Here is an 18,828-nt window from a genome sequence, read left to right as displayed (position 1 = left end):
TCAATTCTTCCATTCTACTGTTTGCGTGGCCCCACCTTCTTTGCGCTTCATTCTTACCTATTATCGGTCGGAACAGTTACATGTTCAAACATCCATTAACCAATGATTACTATCTGTTTATTTGGGTATGAAATGGAGAGAGTTACCTGGAAGGAGCGTCAAATATAGCTCTGGCTCTCTCAAGCTCCCACCTAGCGCCTCCACGCAGATCTAAGTCAAATGATGACGGTCGATGGCCTTACCCAGAAATGCTTCATGTACTTACTGAAGCAGCTAAGCTAGGAGGTGCAAACTAGAGCGCCTGTTCTCCAGGTGAGGGGCGGCTCACACAGCGTCTGTCTCGAAACGGACGGCTGAATATGAAATGATGTATCCCGCAAGCTATATCTAAGATGGCAGACCCATCAGCGGGATGTAGCTATCGCGACCCCGGTGGGGTAGTATACCGAAAACTCAATTACCACGAACAGCGAAGAAAGAAATTCAGAACGGAACAATCGGTATAGGACACGGCAAGGGACAAGGAATCGATTAAGGGATAATGATTGGAAAAGTGGTACCTGGAATGTCCGAATTCTCCATGAACCGGCACGTGCTGGCTTGCTTACTCGAGAGCTGCATCAACTCGGATTGTAGGTCGCTGCTATTCAGTACGTTCGGTGGTCAAATTCCGGAGAAAGAGAGTTTCGTGCAGTAGACCCTATTGCAGGCACTTCTTTCAAGTACCACATATACCACAGTGGCGGTAAAAAAGCAGAACATGGCGTCGGTGTCGTAGAGTTGGGAAAACAAAAGCAACGAGTTATCCGGTGGAGGCCCGTAGATAACCGTATATGCGTGTTGAGGATTAAGGACCAATTCTTCAACTATAGCCTAATCAACTTATACGCACCGACAAATGATAAATCCGATGATGCTAAGAACGAGTTTTACGACAGGCTTGAGAGGACCTATGGAGAGTGTCCAAAACACGACGTGAAAATCATCATCGGAGATGCAAATGCGCAGATCGGGCGGGAGTAATTCTTACGTCCAGTCATTGGAAGACATAGCCTTCATCTGTCGACCAATGATAACGGTCTGAGGCTCATAAATTTTGCCGCGGCCAGAGGAATGGCCATCTGTAGCACCTACTTTCCACGTTTGAATATTCGGAAACACACCTGGAGGCATTCAAATGGAGACTCTAGCTCTCAGATCGATCATGTCTTGATTGATGAACGACACTTTTCGGACGTTATCGACGTACGGTCTTTTCGGGGACCAAATATCGACTCTGACCACTATCTCGTAGTGAGTAAGATTCGCGCAAGGCTGCCGAACACGGCGAAAGCTCGAACTGAGAGGATGCTGCGTTTCAACATCCAGCGGTTAACGGCAGACGGCGTAGCAGTGGAGTACGCTAGGAAGCTTGACCAACGAATCGCAGAACAGCAGCTAGGAGAAGATATAAATGGGCTGTGGAGGAACATTCATGGTGCCATCGAAACAGCAGCGAGAGCGGTGGTAGGCACGACGCGTGGAAGACAGCGTAACAGCTGGTTTGTTGCCGAATGTTAGAGAGTGATAGATGAAAAGAACCAGGCCAGGAGCCGCATGTTCACTGCTGCAACGCGTCAAAACAGAGAGAGGTACAGAGAGACTAGAGCTGCGGAAAAAAGAATCCATCGAGGAGCACGTGCTCGCCGGTGCAAAGGAGCGATACGCCAGCAACGACAAACGGAGTTTCTATAAAACGGTGAGATGCAGGAATTTGGCCATGCCTGTGATGTGCAATGATAGTGCTGGCAACTTGCTTACCGACAAAACGGCTGTAGCAGCCAGGTGGAAGGACCACTTCCAAACACTGTTGAATGGAGAGGAAAATGCGGAGATCAGCGGGGACAGGATAGGAATTGTAAGCGATGGTCAAGCTGTGAAGCCACCAAGACAGGAAGAGGTTAAAAAGGCAATCAGTTAGCTGAAAAACGGCAAGGCTGCTGGGAAGGACGGTATCCCGGCTGAACTTCTAAAAGCGGGAAGTGAGCGGCTGTACGAAGCAATCCACCAGATCATTGTCAGGATCTGGCAGGAAGAACAAATGCCGGAGGAGTGGTTGGATGGCCTCATTTGCCCAATTTTCAAAAAGGGACATCGACTGGAGTGCAAAAACTATCGAAGAATTACATTGCTCAATTCTGCCTTCAAGATGCTTTCCCGTATCCTGTTCTGCAGACTGAGACCGTTAGCGGAGTCCTTCGTCGGCGAGTGCCAAGCTGGTTTTCGTGAGGGTCGGTCCACGACGGATCAGATGTTTACCCTACGTCAGTTGAAGACAAGTTCCGGGAGTACAACTTGCAGACACACCATCTGTTTGTGGACTTTAAAGCGGCGTACGATTCAGTTAAACGAAATGAGCTGCGGCAGATAATGCTAGAACATGGGTTTCCGACGAAACTAGTTACGCTGATTCGTGCGACGCTGGACGGATCATGCGTTAAAATAGCGGGTAAGACCTCAGCTGCTTTCGTGATGTTGGATGGACTGAAGCAAGGGGATGCACTCTCTAACCTGCTATTAAACATTGCCTTGGAAGGTGCATTACGAAGGGCAAACGAGGAAAGGAATGAAACTGTCATCACGAAATCTCACATGCTTCTTGGTTTTGCGGATGACGACGATATCATCGGAATCAACCGTAGAGCAGTGGAAGAGGCCTTCAGGCCTTTTAAAAGGGAAGCGACGAGATTGGGACTTACCATTAACTCCGCCAAAACGAAGTCATGGTTGCTGGCAGAGAACGTGGCCAAGTGGTGTTGGTGCCGTGGTGGAGTAAGATGGGGGAACGATATGAAGTAGTGGAGGAATTTATATACCTTGGTATACTCGTGATATGTGGCAACAATGTAAGCCGCGAAGTGAAACGACGAGTTGCAGCCGCGAATCGGGCCTTCTACGGATTACGTAGCCAGCTGAAGTCCCGTAGTTTGGAAATTCGCACAAAACTGGCGCTCTACAGAACACTCATCCTCCCGGTGGCCCTTCACGGACACGAATCATGAACGCTAAAGGAAGCTGATCGGCGAGTGCGCATGAATCACGAGCTGTACCAAGTATACAAATAGGCTGATATAGTGAAGGTAATGCAATGCAATGTGGCAGGCTGCGGTGGGCTGGACACGTGGCCAGAATGCTCGACGAAAGAGTAGCCAAAACTATTTTCAGCAGAGAACCAGGAAGAGGCCGTAGACTCCGAGGCAGACCTCGCACACGGTGGGTGTGTGCTGTCGAAGACGATGCACGTTCAGCTGGTGTTTGTGAGGATTGGAGAACGGCAGCCCAAGACCGACGGTACAGGGAGAACCATAATTCGTTCGGCGCAGGATCGGTAACGGACCGTTGCCACTAAAGTAAAGTAAGTACTGTAACATCTTTTTGACGGTGAAGAAATGCTGAACATTTCTACATTGTTCAAGCGTCAGAACAGTTAGTAAACGACAACGGTCAGGGGGAGGAAGATTAACTGGATTACGTTAAAGTTAGTCTCTCAATAAGAGCCTCACAAATTGTTTTTGAACATGTTCAATACACAAATCCTATGTCGGTTGTTAAGCGCACCAAATTGATTTTCAAGCAAAAGGCGTTCCCAAGAACAATACAGCAGCGACTTGATGCAGGATGAGAATCTCCAAACTAACGTGCAACTTTAATGCAAAAACAGGCGGTCGAGAAAGACGAAGATTAGTTCGCCACCTTAACGTATTAGGTCATTGACGTTATCCACGCTTATAAGTATGTAGAAAACATGCACATTTAATTGTTAGTTTAAGACGATTCTGGGGAAACCCTTTACATACTATTTTTCTAGTGCCAATCAACAAACTCCTCCTGGAATCCTGGATTGAAGCCAGCTTTAATCAAAAATAGAGTGGATTACCGAATATAACTTCAGGTCGTTAATCAGTTTACAACCAACTCCAACCAGGCAGGTCCCAAGCTGCTACCTTGCGGAACACCCGAGAGATTATTAAACTGAGAATGGCATAGCAGCGAGATAGCAGAAGTTTAGCCGCCAATTGTAGACTTCTGTTGTATAAATATGAGCTGAAGTGGTAACAGCTTCCGAATCGTTATAAGCAAAAACAGAGGCGAAAGATTTCCTGAACAACTCATATGACTTTGTTTTTGCTCGGGTTTCATCAGGACATAAATCCGAAGGGATGGTAGAATGTTTCTGTTTTGAGCTGACAAAGTATTTCTGCGAAGATCTGTCTCTAAACTGAACAAACGTTTGAAAGTCGGTCACAACACGGGAGGTGACCGCCTTGGGCCTGGACCAGGGTGTTGCTCTAGTTCGCAGCTAGCTATACAATCAAAGCTGTTAAAAGGTTTATAATTGTGCATCATACCTCACGCTGCGCTGGAAGCAGCCGTCGTCAGTTTGCATTTATTTAGCACCAGTTTACTAATTAAAATTTCATTATTGAAACGACTCCTTTCTACCCTCGGCACACGGCAGTGAATGAAAACTTCTCTGTCTGGTCGCGCGCGTCGTCGCTCACGACATAGTTTTACAATCACGTTTAGGCGTGCGTAATCTGATGTGTGGATTTTTTGTCCGTTTGTTTTGGAACGCAGAGTTGTCACACTAGAGCGCTAATGAGTGTCGTGGTGAAAGTGTTGGAATGTCTGCGGTGAATTTAAGCAACAAGTGACGTCGCGTTGGCCGTCAAAATCAGTTCCATCCTGATAATGATGCGTCACCCATGATGGGAACTAGATGCCGATAAGAATCTCACGACCGTGGTCTAGCGCAAATTGCTGCAGTCTGCAGATGTCTTGGGGATCAAGCCGGTTTGCACGGTATAAATTGAAGCCAAAGCAAATGGCAACGATAGTAAATAATTCAAAGTTATATCACTGCACTGGATCAAGAACGACTTTGATTTATGGTTGTTGCAGTTGGACAAACATCTCTCTGGGACTGGAACTATCGTGAGGAAATAGTTAACTATCTAGGCGACGACGGAAGGTTGCAGTTATTTGCACAACGAAATGCACGGTTCTCTGCAGATTCGATTCCGGCGAATTGAATTTCATGGAAAGAACTGCCATACGAACTGGTGTACAACCGACACAGAAGAGATAACAGGTAAATAAATATATCCTGTACCACGTATGTTGTGCGTTTCGATCGTCATTTTGTGCTGGTTCAAACAGTTGAACAAATATCTTACAAAACTTGTTCGACAGGAACACTTTGCTAGCGCCAGATTTATATATGTTGCCAAGATCCAATAGATGTACTGAAAAAACTGTAAGAAGATGCAGAGATGCACTAACGTGAAGTGACTGAAGGTGTTTCAATGGTTTCGATAAAAACGCAAATTTAGTGAAGGAACGATTTTTTCATCTGCTCGAACATCTGTCGTGCGAGGACTGCCTGGTCTGAACCTATCAGTTACTGACCCAAAAGTTGTTAACTTTGTCACAATTCTTCGACTTTTGGCTAATTCTAGACTTTTCTGCCGTCTTTCGCTGTATTGCGAACGCCTATTGCGCCTATTGCGAACAAACTTATACAGCAATAACTTCATCAACTTCCATCACTTTCCAATCAAATGAAAATATCAAATTTATAACAGGATGAGTTCTCATTTGTGTTTTGTTATAAACTTGGTCTCATTAGTAGTTAAAATAACAAAAATTGTAACAAAATTTGCTCTAGGCGTATCACAAATATTTCAAATTATGATATAATTTGATCTAGTTTATATCAAGATGAGTTACAAAAAGCAGTGTTCTGCCCTGCTGTATAACCAAATTGTAACAAACAGAGTAACAGAACGAGATAGAATCCTGGTAGAACATTTTGTGTGTCGTAAGTTTTTCTATCACATTTATAACAAAGTTTGATAGAAATATCAACTTGAGCTACAATTTTGTAATATTCTTGTGAGAGTCATCTGATCGGGTTTCTATCCATGAATTTTTCTAATGCAAAATGACCAGATAGGCGTAATTTCTGAGTGGCCTAATTTAAAGATGAGCAAAGCAAAGCCGTCTTTAAGCCTCAAACACGCGTCATTAATTTTTGGGATTTCAAAAGTAGTTTTCATGCTCAAATCAAAAGATATGCTTACGAAAATTTATCATTGCGTTCTTTTGCGTCTGTAAGAACACAATGATACATTTTCGGGAACATAACTTTTGACTTGAGCATAAAGCACTGCTTTTGAAATCCCAGAAATCAATGACGCGTGGTTGAAGCTTCAGGCTTGGCCGTTCTTTTTCGACAGACTTCGCAACCAGTTGTTAAAGTACCTCAGGACAATCACGCTAGTGCAGGAGTACAGGAAAGCAGGCTAGTGCAATGATCCTACTGACTCTAATAGTACTGCCCAGCTGCGATTCGAACATACGACGACCGGCTTGTTAGACTCAACACTCAATGCTCAATGGACGGTTTATCAAGATCTTAGACTTCCAAATGAATATGTCCCGTATTCATTGGAAGGAACAATACGAAGAAGGGTACAGCAAACGAGGTGGCAAAACCAAATGTAGCGACATCTAGCGAGCACTGTGTGCCCACGGAACTGGAGACCAGTTGCCATGTACCGTATTAGATGGAGAAATTACATTATACAGGCCTTGACCTTGGCATAAGACGAAAGCCAACTAGGTAAGTGGGACATATTGGACAGCAACAAAAAAGAAAATTAGTTCCGTAGTGATGACAAGTAAAATAAATGTAGGTATCTATTTATCAGCTGAATGCATTTGTGTAATAGTTCTTCGTTTGTGGAGGCGTACTGAATTCAGTGACCAAATCTTACAAAAAAAGTTTGCCAGGCGCAGTTAACTTTTCTTCAAGCAATGACTCATCACGGAGAATAAAAACGTAGTTTCAACCATATTTATGATTGTTTTACGCACAAACAAAAATTTCGTTTTGTTTCAAACTGAAATGTACGATTGAAATGAAAATATTTATTGTTACATCAATCACTGACGAACTGACATGACACATAGAAGAAAATGCTTCAAAAACCATCGTCCTACACATTTTGCTTGCACACTAGTGCCCTCTGTTATGCATGTTGCGGAGTAGCTTGCATGTGCAGGGTTTTATACTGTAGGTTTTTAACATTTGCAGGGTTTTATACTGTATAGGTTTTTTACATTTGCAGGGTTTTATACTGTATAGGTTTTTTACATTTGTATGGTTTTATACTGGAAACTCGAAGCAACACTCGAGCGCCGCGGTGTGGACATGTTGCGAAACATGCTTTTTTGAAAAATAAGTTGCTTTTGAATGGACGATGGAATTAACGCAAGTGTCTCGTCTGTTTGTGCATCAATGTTAACTTCAAATTTGAAAATACTTTACTTTTAATTCAAAACTGTTATTTACTTGATTCAAACAGAATCTCGTTTGGAAACAATAATATTTTCAGGTTGTTATAAAAATATTTTATTGAGGCTTAAAACAACAATCATTTTGTTTAAAACAAACTGGAGCTTTTTCGCTCCGTGATGAAATGCAATTATCGAGATAAATTTTGAAAATGTATGAAGTATGTTGTGCTGCACACGAATACTATAGAAAAATCCCCTCCAGTAAGGTGTTTGGGAAGGCTAAGGTGAAATATTAGAAAAGTGCTATTTGTAAAGGTCGGGCCACTTGAATAGTCATGGTTGGGTCACCATAATGCGCAAAAGCGTAATAATCGCTAGAGAATATCAGTCACGTAAAATGTGATGAAATAAAGCAAAATTAATACGATAAAAACCTAGATTTTTGTTGTTTTTTTTTCATTGTAGTTGTACACTTCAGAAAAGGCGATTGTAGCATATTGATTTTACAAAACCGCCAAAATTTCGCAAAAATGCAATTAAAAATAGGGTATTTGTACCTATATGAGCCGTTATTCACGGAATTCACTCTTTTCATGTCTCTATATAGAATTTCCATACGTATGTCTTATATTTTCTGCACTGGCCCAACCTATACAACATGGCCCGACTATGACAACTTTTTTTGTCTTCATGGAAATGCCTATAACTTTTTCGTTTTTCAAGCAATCAGTTCAAAACTTTCCGGAAATATACCTTATTCTTAGACCTTTGTAACTATATGTCTAGATTTCCAAAATTCATTTTGAAACGAAAGTTATGGGCGAATTCCAAAACGTGGCCCAACCTCGACGACACTCCCCTAGTCCTACGTGAAAAGAAAGAGATCAATGATCAAAGAGAAGCAATTTTCTCATCCTCACATTTTTGTCATTGTGCTCTTGCAATGATAAACTTTCGGTTTTGTTTTTGGAAGCCGCTCTACAGCGGCTACATTAGGGGAAAGTTTTTAGGTACAAACTGATGAACCAACTAATTTATTAGCTACAGTTTTTTGTGCGTCTTAGTGGAGTACGAAGATTAAAATTTAAAAAAAAAACCTTCCTCACGATTGTGGTGAAGTTTTTAGTTTAAAACTAATTCATAGACCCGAATAAGAAATTAAAGGGTCAGTGCTATTTTACTTTTGAAAGTAATTTTACTTTTGATTATTCATGAAAAATCTGGGCTTGCTTGCTCCAAATCGCTATAATTCTGGAGCGGCAAAGAACACCTCGTTGTGATGAGCAATTATTGTGTAAAAAAATCTGAGGGAATTTTTAAAATTAAATTTTACTCATTGAGAGAAAACCGCAAATTTAGTTTTTAATTTGAATTAAAAAATATTTGGCAGCACTGCCGCTGATAAAAAAATATTCTTTTCGGATTCTCTGGGCAATTTCCTTTGAAAATATGAAAATATTGTCTTTCTTACTCCTAATATGTCTAGAGATACAGGTCGGACTCGATAATCCGGGTGAAAAATAAAATTTAAATGTATTTACGCTCAAAACGTGTTTAACATTATAAAAAAAAATGTTTCCACCCGGATAATAAAGTCCGACCTGTATAAGCAGAAGAAAATAAGACGATTTGACAAAAAAGTGTCTTTTCTTTAAAAATGGAAGTACAGGTCGGACTCGATTATCCGGGGGCTCGATTATCCGGGAAAAATGGCTCGATTATCCGGAAGTCATAATTTTCGGTTTCGGTCTAAAAAAAAGTATGAGAAAACAAACCTTTCAGACTTGTTTTACCAACCTTGATACATTTTAGCGAGTGACAGTGATAGATATAGTCTCAGCATTGTTTCCTTGTTGATAAAATGCCTAAAAATAATTTAATCTGCCAAATTTGAAACTGAGAACGCGCCCATTATATTGTATCAGCTCTCGGCTGTAAATGTTTGATGAAAACTTAGCTTTGCAACCAATAAACAACTTGAATTTGTCATTCTGGATTAGAAATACATTTTTATAACATCTTGTTTTCCGTGAAACTTATTTATGATTTAAATACAGCTGTTTTTTTAACATTTTTCTCAAAAACATGTTTCAAGTGTTACATGGGTTCACTCTCGCTCGTCGTTGTAACCCAAGCAGAACGCTCACGAGGACCCGCACTCTTCCCCGCATGTAAAATGCAGAAAGAAAGAAGAAGTAAAGCAAAATCTGCAGCCATACATCCTACTTACGCTCGCGGACTTTTGACAGCTCATGAACTGTTGGTTTCGTGAGCGGGCTGCGCAGAACGTTGCTACGAGGCTGTGTGCTCGCGAATGTGTCGGAAGCAGAAACTATGCACACAGCATCAGCGGTTGTTTATTGTACGCTTGCGTCAGTGAAATGAGTGTTGGATGCTATGTTTCACACACTCGCTCGCGTACGTGTCGGCATCGTTTGGTTTCCGCTCGTTTTACAACACTGAGAAAAACTAACAGCCCGGAGATTGCAAAACATGGCACAAACAATGGTTGCCATGGTGCGGGTGTTATACCAGTAAGAGAAGATTACCGCTGCTTTTTATGAGTGGAAAGTAACGAAAAAGCTGATACTTTAGCTAGGCAGGGTTCATCTACTGACATTATTGGTCCAGAACCGTTTTGTGGTGTGCCAGCAAGCGCACGTAAATCTGAACTTCGTGCATGGGAACACAAAACACTCGAGAAAAACTGGAAATGTACTGCAGGACTAAGACAGTCAAAGCGTTTTATACAGCAAGACTGTAAGAAAGCCTATGATTGCTTAATCTGTAAAACAAAAACAGAACTATGTATAAAAAGAGGACTATTCACCGCCCAGTAAACAATTTATTTTGTGTATCTCGATTACAACTGAGAAATACGACATCATATCTGAACGAAAAAGTTATATTTCACGCCAGATAAGAACATATAAGTACCAAAGTGGAGGCAATATACGTGCGAAAATTTTGATAATTATTTGTAATTCTACTTTGCATTTTATACAGCGGTTTTTATAACACGCAACTTAATACTCCTGAATATATGATTAAGATATAAATTAATATTGCAATCATCTATACTGCTTTATAATTCACAGTCATGAGTTGTATATGAGGATACGCACGACTGCAAAACAACTTATTGTTCACTTTGTTTCGACATACTCTGATCATTATACAATTCCAACGTAAAATTGACAAGAAAACGATTTAATGTGAACTTTCTATTACGATCTTGTGTTATCTGGGCGGTCACTGCCCGAGCAAAACCATCTCAAAATGGAAGGAGCACAACTGCAAGCAGAGGTCATCTTTACTTCGCACACTGCAGACACAAGACTATTTGCTCCGTATCCCAAAGATAGGACAGGCAATTATATGGACTGAAACGATTTATTCCGTGACCTTGAGAGCATGCATTCGAAAGTACTCCGGCAGAAAAAGAAAGATTAAACAAAACTGACGCTCATTCGGGGGCAAAGCAGAGCAAAGCAGCAAAGAGCAAATCTCGCGTAACTTTTCAAAAGGACCTAAGTAACAATGAGAGATTCTCTTTGTGCCTCTTCTGCCTGCCTCTTCTGTGCCTGCCTTTCACCTCCCACGGTAATGCAAATGCACTTTAAAACACCAGCTTTGCATGAATCGGTTGCTAGCGTCAATATCTAGCTAAACGTGAGGAAAATTTTTGTTGGAATGCATTTATGTCACCATAATCATCAGAAGAGAGGGACGCCAAAGAGAGTCTTTCAATGTTACTTAGGTCCTTTGGAAAAGTTACGCGAGAAATCTCTGCAACAGCAAAAAAAATTCGTCGCTTGTCGGAGAAGGTAATATCCGACAGAGAGAAAGAGCAAATCGTCTTTGCCAGTAAATGGTGAGAATGAAGATTTTTTCAGAGCATGACTGAAGCCTGGGGATGGCATGGCAACGGGCAGTTTTTCAGAAGTGCACACTTAAAAATCATCGGTGCAAAAATATTGAAATTCGATTACGAAATCTCCAATTTATTAGCACTCAAAAAAAACCTAATCACTTTTCGCGAAGTTTACATTTTTAGATTTGTTGACATGACGCAGCACCTCCCTGTGAGACGTCGAATAAAAAAATCACGTCTATTCGGTTCTAACAGAAAAAATATGTATTCGCAAACAATAAATAAGAAAGATAAGAGTAATATTTTGTCTTAAAATTTGTTCTTGGAACCAGCCCCCGCTGGGCTCCTTGGCTCTGTGGTCAGTACAGCGGTTAGTTTTATTGGATTCGCTTCTCGATTAGATTGAGGAACTTTTTGGCCTGTAAATTCTTTCAACTAACACTGAAGCATGGTGTATCGTTATTTTCATCCCACGACATGCAAGCTGTGCCAAATAAACCATATCAATATTCTCTCAATTATAAAATTGTGACGTCGAGTACCCCTCGGCAACCAGTATGCGATAATTCCGGGCTCATTTCACGAGAGTCGATAACGAAGAGAAAGAAAAGAAAACGTCACTGATAGTGATGAAGCAAAATTCAATTTCATGCGGTGCAAGAAGTAATTTTCCGTTCTCGTTTTATACTTAATCTAAATTAGTAAATTAGTTAAAAGTCTAGAGGTAAAAGGTGGAAAATATTAAAATCTTTTGGATCTACCGTAGGTAAATTTATTGTTAAAAACTACTAAAATCTATAAACTAAAACTAAATAAAATTATTACAGAACCTATCTAACCTAAAATTGTAAAATTGTATTACCTAAAGAATTACGAAGGAAAAACTGTAAAATTGTAAGTTACTTATACCTAAAACAATTATTAATACTAAAAGATGATTAAAATTACAGCTAAAGCTGATCCTACTCACATACCGTGTTTAATTTGGGTCTGCTAAAAGAAAACAGTTTAACATTCTTTAGAATTTTACATCGAACACTTCCCACGTGATGGCGAAAAACGGAGATGATTTGCAGGTGCAATATAATTGTGTATTATGTGACAACTCCGACGAACATGACGACATGGTAGCTTGCGATTCTTGCCAGATGTGGCATCACTACTCCTGTGTGAACGTAAGTGCCAGTGTTCGGGATCGGGAATGGTATTGTCCCACTTGCGAACCTCTGTACACGGATGGAATAAATGTGGTGGAGCAGAATAAGAACAATCCCAGTCATTCTAATCCAATACCATCCGACGGCGCCGTTCTTGACGTCCCGAAAAAGACGGCGGCGAAATCTTCGACCGGTACTAAGAACACCCGTAAGTCGAGGAAAGTGATTGTCGAAAGCATTACGTCTAGTGCACGGGCTCGCTTGGAACTAGAGTTAAACGTCGTCGACGAACAGCGACGTTTACGTGAAGAAGAGCTAGCAGAGGAGAAGAAAATGAAAGATCGTCAACGAAAATTAGAGGAGGAATTGCGGGAGCAGGAGCTGGCCGTCGAAGCGAGACGGATCGCAGAGGCAAAAAGGGCATTGGAGCAGAACATGGCTGACGAACGAGAATACCGAAAGCAGCAGATGGCTATTCGGAAGCAATCGGCGGACGAGAAAGCGAAGCTTATTCGGCAGGCTTCTGAGTACAGTAGCAGTCACGGCAGTAGAGTCAACGTCGGTGTTGGTGTCACCGATCCTGGGGAAAAAGTGAAAGACTGGCTGGAGCAAACAAACCAGCAGACAGAGGGAACAAAAAAGACGTCCACGTCAGCAGTTAGGCCCAGTTCATGTCAGAAACAGGTAGTACCCGATAAGTTTAATACTAACAAAAACCCACCCGCAAGAAAGATAAATGAAGCTTTAGCAATCTCGCCCCCTAACTGTACTGTCCCTCAACAAAAGGTTCAATGCAAATCTCTCGTTAGTCAGGGAATTCAAAAATTGCCTCTTCAACCAAACAATCCTAAGAAACAAATAAATTTAAATTGTCGCGAGCTGTCAAAACAGATTTCTTCGTCGGGAGTGCATAGTAGTGATAAAGAACATGGTGCAGCCTGTGAAGTTCAACAACCTGTCGCAGAGAATAAAAACGATCAGGATCAACGGTCCCAGCGTCACAGTAATGACATTATGGAAGGCCCAACGAGTCGACAGCTAGCTACTAGACAAGTGATGGGGAAGGATCTACCGATATTTTCCGGTAACCCGGAAGAATGGCCTATATGGATAAGCAACTTTCAACGTTCTACAACAACTTGTGGTTTTTCTGACGATGAAAATCTCATCCGTCTTCAACGCTGCTTAAAGGGTCCAGCTCTTGAAGCAGTGCGCAGCCGGTTGCTTTGTCCAGCAGGGGTACCGCATGTAATCAAAGCTTTGCAAATGCGGTATGGACGTCCCGAAACACTTATTCGTTCCATGACTGAGCGAGTTCGACAAATGCCACCACTGAAGGCCAACGATCTGGAGAGCATTATAGAATTCGGACTGGCAGTGGATAATTTAGTACAGCATCTGGAAAATGTGGGATATCAGGCTCACTTATCTAACCCGTCTCTGTTACACGATTTGGTGGGAAAATTACCCGTTGACTATCGCCTCAACTGGTCGGCAGTCAAAAGTGAAGAACCTAATGCGGATTTGGCTGCGTTCGGGAGGTTCATGTCAAGTTTGGTTGAACTTGCATACAATGTAGCCGATGATTTACCATCGTTGAAACCACAAAAAACGAAACATCGGGAGAGGTCGTTCGTGCAGACTCACGCAGAGCCAGAATTTACACCGAGGCGTGAACCGGTAACTAACACTTTATCGGGGAGGCGAGCACCGAAGAGACCGTGCGCGGTTTGCAAAGCAGAAGGGCATCGGGTGTCGGAATGCGGAAATTTTAAAACCATGAACATCGACGGGCGGTTGAAGGCAGTGCGAGAGTTTGGTCTGTGCAGATCGTGTTTGAATTGCCATGGAAAATGGCCGTGCAAGACAGCGAAAGAGTGTGGAATCAATGATTGTCGGCTGAAACATAATCCTCTTCTACATTCTTCAAGTGCAACCGTACAAGCAGCTGTATCAACAAGTCATCTTAGTCAGTTAAAGACGGTAGGCGGACCGCTTTTTAGAATCATTCCTGTCACGTTATACGGAAAGAATACTAAAGTGGACATCTATGCTTTCGTTGATGAAGGATCGCAGATAACCTTGTTAGAGGATTCGGTTGCAGATCAGCTCGGTTTGGCGGGTACTTTGGAGCCACTAAACTTACAATGGACCGGTAATATCAAGCGCAGTGAACCAAAATCTAGACGGATCAGTACCGAGATTTCAGGTACCGGATGCACGAAGCAGTACAGGCTGGGAAATGCACGTACGGTTGGCGGGCTGCTGCTTCCATCACAAAGTATGGACTACGACGAAATGACAAGAAGATATCCGCATTTGCGTGGTTTGCCTATACCGAGTTATACAAAAATATCACCAAAACTCTTGATTGGTCTTGACAACTTGAAACTCACTGTACCACTGAAAATCAGAGAAGGAAGGTGGGAAGAGCCGATAGCCACGAAAAGTCGCATCGGATGGAGCATCTACGGGTGCGCGACAGAGTCGCAATCAAAGTATGTCTGTGGGTTTCATGTTGGAGGATGGACCGATCCAGAGCAAGAGCTCAACCAGCTAGTCCGGGATTACATCACACTGGACGACACTGGCATAACATACCCTTCTACTCCACTAGAATCCGAAGAAGAGAAACGAGCGAGGATAATTATGGAGTCCACCACGCGAAGAGTCAACGGAAGATACGAAACGGGTATGCTATGGAAGAGAGACAAGTTAAAGTTCCCGGAGAGCTTCGGAATGGCCTATAAACGAATGTGTTCACTGGAGAAACGTCTTAGTAAAGATCCTGTTCTGTACGATCGAGTTCGGCAGCAGATACGAGACTACGAGGCCAAAGGATACGCTCACAAAGCGACGGAAAGTGAACTGTCGACTACGGATAAGCATCAGTGTTGGTACTTGCCATTGGGGATTGTCTTGAACCCAAAGAAGCCGAACAAATTGAGGCTGATTTGGGATGCAGCAGCTACGGTCGACGGCGTTTCGCTCAACTCTGCATTACTGAAGGGACCCGACTTGCTAAAAGGTCTCCCATCGGTTATTAGCAATTTTCGGTTGTATCGTTTCGCTCTGACAGGCGATATCAAGGAAATGTTCCACAGGTTCTTCATACGGATTCAAGATCGTCAGTTTCTGCGCTTTCTCTTCAGGGACCGTCCAGATCAAAAACCGGTGACCTACGTCATGGATGTTGCCATCTTCGGGGCTTCATGCTCGCCGAGTTCCGCTCAATACATTAAAAACATAAATGCGAAGGAGTTTGAAGCGGATTTCCCACGAGCAGTTACAGCCATCGTTCAACACCACTACGTGGATGATTACTTGGACAGCTTTGGAACAGCGGAGGAGGCCGTGAGGATTGGCAAAGAGGTTAAGAAAATTCACGCCCAGGGTGGTTTCGAAATCCGTAACTTCTTGTCCAACGATCCGCATATAGCAGCTCAAGTTGGAGAAGAGTCTACAACCGTCGAGAAGGATATACGAACAGAGAAGGATGAACGAATCGAGTCAGTATTGGGCATGAAATGGATACCCACCAGCGATACCTTTGTCTATACAGTTTCCCTGCGTGACAATTTGAAACATGTTCTAGAAGAGTCTTACGTGCCAACCAAAAGAGAAATCTTACGAACCGTAATGAGTTTCTTCGATCCAATGGGACTGATTTCGTTTTTCCTGATTCATGGGAGAATATTGATGCAGGACATATGGGCAGCGGGTATTGGATGGGACGACCAGATCAACGAAAAACTCATGCCGAGGTGGAGAAGCTGGATTAATCTTGTTCCCAAGTTGAATAGTCTGCGGATCCCGAGATGCTATTTTGTGAATGCTGTTGAGAAGACCTATTCATCCCTACAAGTTCACGTATTTGTGGACGCAAGCAGGTCTGCTTATGCCTGTGCAGTATATTTCCGGGTTGAAACACCGCAAGGCCCAGATGTTCGACTTGTAGCTGCGAAGTCGAAGGTAGCGCCGTTGAAAATGCAGACTGTTCCACGACTGGAACTACGTGCGGCCGTGCTGGGATCCCGCCTACTTAACAGCGTAATATCCATGCACGCTCTTCCCGTGACGAAGCGTGTACTATGGTCGGATTCCAACACCGTTCTAGCATGGATTAAATCAGACCAGCGCCGATATCATCAGTATGTGGGGTTCCGAGTTGGTGAGATATTGACTGTGACAGATGTTAGTGAATGGAGGAAGATCGGATCGGCGATGAACGTCGCGGATGATGCCACTAAATGGGGCTCAGGGCCGAATATCAGCTCTGAAAGCCGATGGTTTCGTGGACCGGAATTTCTGAAGCAACCAGAAGAATTATGGCCAGGCAAGAACGCACCGATTGCCCCCACTGAAGAAGAGCTGATTGTTTGCAACCTACATCATAATATATCGGACCCACTGATCGATGCGGATAGATTTAGTAGATGGGAGAGGCTTCACAGGACTATGGCTTATGTGCACAGGTTCATCCACAATGTTAGAGTTTCGCAGCGGGAAGAAAAGCCGATTCATGGTTGTTTGACACAGAACGAGTTGGTGATGGCTGAACTATCCTTGTGGAAACAAGCACAAAAGGAGGTGTTTGCATCGGAAATGACTATCCTTGAAGCGACAACCGGAGAGCCGGATGATCGCCATGCAACTCTTCCCAAGGGCAGCGCAATCTACAAATTGTGGCCCTTCATGGACAAAGACGGATTGATCCGCAAACGCAATCGACTGAGTAACGCAGAGTGGATACCGTACCAAACCAAGTACCCGGTAATTTTACCCCGTAAGCATCGAATTACGTTCCTCCTAGTTGATTATTTTCACCGCCGTTTTCGGCACTGTAATCGCGAAACAGTTGTGAATCAAATGAGACAACATTACGAGATTGCAAAATTGAGATCACTGATTACAAAGGTGGCGGAAAGCTGCGTCTGGTGCATAGTTCATCGTGCTTGTCCGTATTCGCCCCCCATGGCTCCGCTGCCGAAGGTCCGACTGACTCCCTATGTACGACCCTTCACATACGTAGGTGTCGACTACTTTGGTCCAGTGCTAGTGAAGGTTGGTCGAAGCAACGTCAAGAGGTGGATAGCTCTGTTCACTTGCTTGACTATCCGAGCAGTGCATCTGGAAGTCGTGCACAGCCTGTCAAAGGAATCTTGTGTTATGGCGATAAGGAGGTTTGTGTCACGACGAGGAGCGCCGGCGGAGATATTCAGTGACAACGGGACAAATTTTCACGGGGCGAATAACCAGCTGAAACGCGAAATAGAGAATCGTAATGACTACTTGGCCTCGACCTTTACAAACACTACAACTCGTTGGTCGTTTATTCCACCTGGCGCACCACACATGGGCGGCGCGTGGGAAAGAATGGTCCGCTCAGTGAAGACAGCAATTGGGACCATATTAGATGCACAACGGCGGCCGGATGACGAGGTTCTGGAGACGGTAATTGTCGAAGCGGAGGCGATGGTAAACACAAGACCATTGACATACATCCCGATAGAATCGGCGGATCAAGAAGCTTTGACTCCTAATCATTTCATCTTCGGATGTTCAGACGGGGTTAAACAAGTTCCAGTACTACCTACGGATTACCGTACAACGTTGAACAGCGGATGGAAGCTTGCTAAACATTTGTCGGATGGAGTATGGAAGCGATGGATACAGGAGTACCTGCCAGTGATATCGAGGAGATCGAAGTGGTTCGAAGATGTGAAGGAGATAGCGGAAGGAAGTCTGGTTCTGATCGTAGATGGTGCAGTACGAAACCAGTGGACTAGAGGAAGAGTAGTCAAGGTCATTCACGGAAAGGATGGACGAGTGCGACAAGCTTGGGTGAAGACAACTAATGGAGTCATCCGTAGACCGGTCGTGAAGCTGGCGATACTAGACGTCGTTGAAGTGGGTAAACCGGAAGCAGAGCAACTAAATGGTTTACAGGCGGGGGAATGTGACGTCGAGTACCCCTCGGCAACCAGTATGCGATAATTCCGGGCTCATTTCACGAGAGTCGATAACGAAGAGAAAGAAAAGAAAACGTCACTGATAGTGATGAAGCAAAATTCAATTTCATGCGGTGCAAGAAGTAATTTTCCGTTCTCGTTTTATACTTAATCTAAATTAGTAAATTAGTTAAAAGTCTAGAGGTAAAAGGTGGAAAATATTAAAATCTTTTGGATCTACCGTAGGTAAATTTATTGTTAAAAACTACTAAAATCTATAAACTAAAACTAAATAAAATTATTACAGAACCTATCTAACCTAAAATTGTAAAATTGTATTACCTAAAGAATTACGAAGGAAAAACTGTAAAATTGTAAGTTACTTATACCTAAAACAATTATTAATACTAAAAGATGATTAAAATTACAGCTAAAGCTGATCCTACTCACATACCGTGTTTAATTTGGGTCTGCTAAAAGAAAACAGTTTAACAAAAATCATTTT

At 42.9% G+C, this 18,828-nt stretch overlaps 1 protein-coding gene across 2 annotated transcripts in view; it reads right to left on the bottom strand.

Moving 5' to 3' along the window:
• Positions 1-18,828, bottom strand: part of LOC128732953 (sodium-coupled monocarboxylate transporter 1) — a 75,933-nt gene that overhangs the window by 11,600 nt on the left and 45,505 nt on the right. The window lies entirely within an intron of this gene.

This window comes from Sabethes cyaneus, chromosome 1 (assembly GCF_943734655.1).
Source record: "Sabethes cyaneus chromosome 1, idSabCyanKW18_F2, whole genome shotgun sequence".
Lineage (NCBI taxonomy): Eukaryota > Metazoa > Arthropoda > Insecta > Diptera > Culicidae > Sabethes > Sabethes cyaneus.
Note: the sequence above shows the minus strand (reverse complement) of the source record. Positions and strands in the feature narration are given on the sequence as shown.